Below are 7,423 nucleotides of genomic sequence, written 5' to 3' on the forward strand. Positions count from 1 at the left end.
CAAAAATAGAATAATACAAAAAATTAATTTAAAAAGCAAACAAAAATACAGGCAGACTGATAACTAGAATCTATTTAGAACTCAGGAAAATCAGCAAGAAAAAATCAAACAACCCTATCAAAAAGTGGGCAAAGGACATGAACAGAAATTTTTTAAAGGAGACAGAAGAATGGCCAACAGACATACGAAAAAATGCTCAACATCTCTAATCATTAGGGAAATGCAAATCAAAACCACAATGAGATATCACTTAACTCCAGTGAGAATGGCCTTCATCAAAAATTCCGATAACAATAAATGTTGGCATGGATGCGGAGAGACAAGAACACTCACACACTGCTGGTGGGACTGCAAACTAGTGCAACCTCTGTGGAAAGCAATATGGAGATACCTTAAACAGATACAAGTAGACCTACCATTTGATCCAGCAATCCCATTATTGGGCATCTACCCAAAAGAACAAAAGACATTCTATAAAAAAGACATCTGCACCCAAATGTTTATAGCAGCACAATTCACAATTGCAGAGATGTGGAAACAACCCAAGTGCCCATCAATACATGAGTGGATTAATAAAATGTGATATATGTATACCATGGAGTCCTACTCAGCTATAAGAAATAATGGGGATATAGAATCTCTTATGTTCTCCTGGATAGAGTTGGAACCCATTCTACTAAGTGAAGTATCCCATGAATGGAAAAATAAGTACCACATGTACTCACCATCAAATTGGTTTCCCTGATCATCACCTAAGAGCACATTCAGGAATAACATTAATCAGGTGTCAGGCAGATGTGTGGGGGGGAGGGGAAGGGTGTATACATACATATGAGTGAAATGCGCACCGTCTAGGGGATGGACACATTTGAAGCTCTGACTCGGGGGGGATTGAATGTATTGAATACATTCAATAATCATGCCTAATTCATTTTTTTGATCATATCAATGCTTCATGAGGTGAAATATTTTGTAAAATGAATTAGAAGAATCACACCAAGTGAAAATAAATACTTTCCTGCTAATTGGCAAATGTTTATCAAATGATTAAGTACAAATCATGAATTTGTTATTATAAAAAGTATAAATATGTTTGCAGATTGTACCTTCCAAGTCCTTCAAATTTACAGTCTTGTGAAAAAGTTTTTCACATTAAAGACAAAATACCAAAAGAAAAAACAAGATTTGTAAAAGTGGATAATTAGAATGAAATACTCAGTGTGCTCTAAGTGATGGTTAAACATTTCAGAAAATCTGGGCAAAGGAAATCCCATTTCCCTCTAACTCTTTTACTATCGGGGGTTCGTGACATCCCCAATAAAGATAGGTTCCCCAGGCAGAATGTATTGCAAGAGACAAAAGAAACACAGACACAGACACAGAAATAATATTTAAGAGAACAGGGAAATCAGGGGACCACCAGCACTCTGGTGCCAAGACGGCAGGGACTGAAATCCAGCACTTGCTTTTTATTCTCTTTGCCGTGCTGCAAAATACAATGATCTCATGCAAAAAAATCATGGGATACAATGATCAAAGGTCTCGGGGCTCCCCCCAAAATCACAAGGTGTCCTAGCTAAATTCCTTCTTTTTAGAAGTGAAAAACATATAATTCTTCAGTAGGTACAACACTTTTGATCAAGGTAAACTAACTAATTTTATCCCAAGCTCGAGCTATGTACATGGATATCAATCTTTAACTTTAGTAGCTGTGACCCATTTGATCAAGGAACAAAGAAACTACATGCGTTCCCCTGGGAGACTGATTTTACATTAACTGAGGCATTGTGGAGAGAAAGGGAGAGAAGGAACTCAGCCCAGTGTTCTAACAGTGTAACCTTGAGACCCTTCTCCCGGGCTGACATATGGCAATCTACCTCTATAGTCATGAGAAATTTTCATGACAGGCTGCTCTGCAGCTTTTCAGGCATGAGACCCCTTAGGCTCTGAGGTTGGAGCATTCTTGGCTGTACTCTCAGATTGTGGATATATGTCCCCCAACTAGGAAGTTACCATCTGCCCTTATTTCAGGCTTCTGCTCAGGCAATTCCTTCACCCCTTTCCTCTCACAGCCTCAGACATAGCATCCCTAAGTCCCAGTGGTCTGAATATCATCATTTTACTTTTCCAGACTGACTAGAAAACATGGCTTTACATCTTTAGCTTTTTAGAACAGTACATGAATGACCTAGATATCTGTGCATCAGCCATGGTCAGCAGACCTTACATTGAGAAGTATTGAATATCAGCATTGAGGTACACGTGCATGATTCTCTCTCTCTCTCTCTCTCTCTCTCTCTCTCTCTCACACACACACACACACACACACACACACACACACACACGTGTGTGTGTGTGCACAACCTAAGAATGGGCCAGAACATTGTGAATAGTTCTGCCCAAATTCTGATGGATGCTGGTGATACAAGGTAATAGATCAATATCCCAAGTTTTATAAGGTTTTAACATAAGAAGAAGTTCCCGTTTTTTCCTTTCATTATAATGTCTTTTTTAAAGTTAGATTTCCCAAAATCAATCTTCTCAATGCCCCCTTCACTTCTTTGTTTCTGAGAGTATAGATCAGAGGATTGAGCAGTGGGGGTGACAATGTTGTAAAAGAGGGTGAGAAACTTGCCCTAGTCCCAGGAGGAGCTGGTTCCTGGTTGCATGTACATGTAGATGATGTTTCCATAGAAAAGTGAGACCACAGTGAGATGGGAGCCACAGGTGTTGAAGGCCTTTTGCCTCCCTGAGGATGACTGGATACTTAACACAGCCCTCACAATGTAGCCATAAGACACCAAAATAAACACCAAGTGTGACAGCACAATACCCACCGCAAGAATAAAGGCAATGCCTTCGATGGCAGCTGTGTTGACACAAGCCATCCGGATCAGGGCTGGCATCTCACGCAGGAAGTGTTCCACTTTGCAGTGCCCACAGCAGGGTAACCACAAGGTCATTGGAGACATAATCAAAGAGTTAGCCACCCCACAGCCCCAAGCAAGGGACACTAAGCCCACACAGAGCTGTGGCTGCATAACAATCAGGTAGCGTAGGGGCCTGCAGACAACAAACCGGTCATACGCCATGATGGCCAGGAGCAGGCACTCCACACCACCCAACCCCAGGAACAGGAAGAGCTGGATGGCACAGCCCGTGTAGCTGATGGCCTTGTCATGGCCATTAAGGTTGTAGAGCAGCTGGGGTGTTCAGGTGGGGGTCCCGCTGGGACACCAGGATGATGGTGGTGTTGCCCACCAGGGTGAGGAGGTAGGCTATCAAGAGGGCCACGAAGAGGATCCTCTCCAGACGGAGGCAGTCAGAGAACCCCACAAGGATGAAATGGTTTGGGGAGCTGTCATTGCTTCCTTCCATCTCTCTGTTGTACCTCAGGATAATGGAAAATTGAAGGAAAAAAAGTAATTCACAGCCACTCTGCACTCCTATCATACCAACAATATTTGACACTTCTCATGAAAATATGTGTGTGCATAGCTTAATACATTAATAATAGACAGAATTGGATGGAAAAATTGGGGAGTGAGAAAGTTATTCAAAACAGAACACAAAACCTAAATATTTAAAAAGTAACAAAGTCATTCTTTAACAAAGACACCTGTACCCGAATGTTTATAGCAGCACAATTCACAATTGCAAAGATGTGGAAACAACCCAAGTGCCCATCAATCCACGAATGGATTAGTAAACTGTGGTATATGTATACCATGGAGTACTACTCAGCTATAAGAAATAACGATGATACGACATCTCTTTGGTTCTCCTGGAGAGAGCTGGAACCCATTATACTAAGTGAAGTATCCAAAGAATGGAAAAACAAGCATCACATGTACTCACCAGAAAACTGGTTTCCCTGATCATCACCTAAATGTACATCAGGGAAGGATACCAATTGGATATCAGACTGGGATGGGGGGGGTGGGGGGAGGGGATGGGTGTATGCCTACATGACGAGTGCATTGCGCACCCTCTGGGGAATGGTCATGCTTGAGGGTGCAGACCCGGGGAGGTGGGGGGGGAGGGGATTGAGGTATGAATACATGGCGAGTGCCAGGCGCACTGTCTGGAGAGTGGGAGCGGACGCGCTTGGGACTCTGACTCGGGGGGATGGACGGGACAGGGACAATGTATATGACCTGAACTTATGTACCCCCATGATGAGCTGAAATAAAAAAAAATAAATAAAAAATAAAATAAAAGGCCTAATTCCATAAACAAACAAAAAAAAAAAGTAACAAAGATTTTGTCCAAAATTAAAAGTAGAAACATTTTAACGGGAAATAAAAAGTAAATAAAGTAAGTCCACAATGTTCTGGGAACATTTTCATAAAAACAGATAATATTTTTAATATAAAAATATGTTCCAAAATTTAAGAAAATAATTGTTAAAATAGAAAATTTCTATATTCTTCCTCTATCTCCTATATACCTTGAACCAAGCTACATATGAACAAGCCAAAATTTGTTTAAACATTTGCACTGTACCTCATCCCCAGGGAGAACACTGGGCTACCATCCTAGGATTAGATTCATTTCCTCATCTTCCTGGGAATGAATTTTGTGAATGTACCCAGAGCTGATCAGAAATGGTTGATAACTACTGGCAGTCACTAATTTGGGGAAAGATCAACTTATTTTAAACTTTTTTCCCCAAAATCAGACTTACAAGAGCACATATTGGGTTCTCTGGTTCTCTATGACCTTTAATCACCAGAAACAGATGTGACCTTGCCCACCAGGTGGACACTGTCTCAGACTGTAATTTCAGTTGCCCTCTACACACAATCTTTCAGACATATGGAATCTGACCTATTTATGCCCACACACAGTAAGTTACCTACGGCCACACAGCACCTTGGCAATCCAACTCTTCTTGAATTACCCCCAATCTCCCTCCCACATCCCGGTTTTGAAGACATAGATTACAGTCAGTATCATCCTTAACTCTAATACCTGATATTTGGCCTGTGTGCAGTAGGAGAACTTCACATTTTAATTAATTAAATAGTCAGTAACTATTTCATTAATAGATCTAGAGGAAGGATTTTTTTTTAACCAGATTGTTAAAACTTGGGAAAAGTTATATAACATGTTACTATGCAAGTGCATGACAGACTTTAACTGAAATAATCACACCAATATACCTGGCTGTTTCCCAAAGCCCTAGTGAAGGGTAAGTCCTTGGCAAAAGTGGGGAAATTGCTCTTTTGTGCCTCTTTTCTTTCTTATCACTGCCTGTCATCTCCACACTGGAGCAATCTTTGCTTTCTTCTGGTTTCCCGTGTTTTGTGTCATTTGGCTACAAATCACCTTTTTCTGAGACTTGACCCGTTATCCAGGTAGTAGTGGATCAGATTTCAGTCAATAAAACACCTCCTTTAAATCTTGTAGAGGTTAAGATGATCATCATTTTTTCTGAATTAATTTGAGTCCATTTTTTAATATCTGAAATTTATTATTGTATATAAAGCAGGATTTTAGTTCGACTCCATATTACAGTACTAATATGAAACAAGAAATGCCTTGAAGACACAGAATCTTTCATTTTCCAGGGAGTATAACCATTGCAGAACGACAGAGGGCAGGGCTGATAAGCTGCACTGGAGAATTTCACCCACTTCCTGTCTTATCACAGCACGCATCTCTACTGGCTGTTTGTGCGTGAGCTCCTGGCCTTGGCTTTATGTCCAGTGTCCTTTTACCCCTGTTTCTCCCCCTCCTCCTCCACTTCTTCCCCTTCTTGTTCAACTTCCCTTATCTTTGTCAGTAATCTTCAGTCACTCTTCTGAATTTTCAGTCTCTTCTATGAATGATTAAGTGTTTTACTCCACTCACCCACTGAGCAATCCCCAAACACCTTAGCCTGGTTTCCAAGGCCCTACAATGTACATCAGCTCACCTTTAACCCTCACCAACAGCCTAGGCATCTTCTGCCCACCAGCTACTGCTCTCTGGATCCAAGTGTTTCCAAATTCCCTTTATCCACACACCCGGCACTTACCTCACCCCACCTTGCATCATCCCTGCTTTGAGCTTATGATTTTATTCTCTACAAACAGAAATATTGCTTCTCTATTCTTGCATATCTGCACTCTCTGGAGGATCCAAGAAAAAATTGTACCTTACCAAGCTAATGCGCAAACTAAGAAGTGAAAAAAGTGTCAGAAGGAACACGAAATGCCTACTCTTACTCACTATTTTTGGCAGCATGTTGCCAAAAATATCTCAAGTGCAGAGTCAAAGAAGCTAAAGATGTCAGATTGGAGAAACAAAAAAGAAAACTGTTCTAATGCCAGCAAACCACCCTGCTCTGTGACTGCTGACTGTCCTTTGTCCTCTTGGTCTTGTGACCAAAGTAGGTCCAGCCTGAAGCTGGTGAATTGTGAGTGACTCTCTCCAATGTCATAAGGCAGGAGACAGACCCACGGAAGGGAGAGAAAACAGGAAGCCCCCAGCCTCACCCTCTCCTATTTAACTCCAAAAAAACCTCAATTCTCCTGAAGAGATGGTTTTTATGGGGGTGACATCAGAAGATGCCTCCAGGGAGAATCCTAGCAGACAGTGCAAAGATAATCTGAAACAATAGGGGTCTCAATGCTCTGGGGCACTTCAAATTCCCCATGGATCCTTTCTGGGTAAATTGGGAAGTTCAGAGGCAGAAATTACAGGGGAAACCAGTCCTACTTCCATGTGTTGTATAGCTGTATTTTTTCTTCTGCCTGTAGCAGAAAAATGAGGAAAGTTGAAGGGATTGTTTTGCTTATTTGTTTTTTTTCCCCCATAGGAAATGTTCTTATCAGTTCCTTTTGGCTAAAACCAAAATTAATTCATAATTTCTATAAATGCTGAAGACCATTTAGTCCTCTTTTTTTCCAAGAAACATTTGTATAAGCAGCCAAGCAAGGCATAACCGCCAGGCGCACTGTCTGGTGAATGGACACGCTTGAGGCTCTGACTCAGGGGGATGGGCGGGACATGGACAATGTATATAACCTGAACTTATGTACCCCCATGATGAGCTAAAATAAAAAAAAAAAAAGAAGTTATGGAATAGCATTTCCTCATTTCTCTACTTTCTTATCATAAGAGCAGTAGAATCTGGGTTCAAATGGCTCCTGAGTCTCTCCCATAGAGCAGCTTATGGGAAATAACACCACAGGCTGTGATAAAAAATACGAATTGTTGACTTTAATTTTTTCTGGATTTGAAAGGGGAGTGTCAGCACATGTAGTCCTACTTTAATTAATATGTTAAAAGTTTAGCTCCAAAAATTCACTAGGTAAATTTGAACTAGAAATATATCCTGTTATTTAATTTTTATTTATGCAAATATTTTCCCAATTCTCCTATAGTTTCTGACAACAAAAAAGATAAAATAATTTGATAGCTTGGTTGGATCAAT

The 7,423-nt window shown here is 40.8% G+C and overlaps 1 pseudogene; it reads right to left on the minus strand.

Annotated features, from left to right (window-relative positions):
- Positions 1-2,114: 2,114 nt before the first annotated feature.
- Positions 2,115-3,378, minus strand: LOC123649133 (annotated as a pseudogene).
- Positions 3,379-7,423: the final 4,045 nt, after the last annotated feature.

The sequence above is a fragment of the Lemur catta genome, chromosome 13 (genome assembly GCF_020740605.2).
Source record: "Lemur catta isolate mLemCat1 chromosome 13, mLemCat1.pri, whole genome shotgun sequence".
In the NCBI taxonomy this organism is placed as follows: domain Eukaryota; kingdom Metazoa; phylum Chordata; class Mammalia; order Primates; family Lemuridae; genus Lemur; species Lemur catta.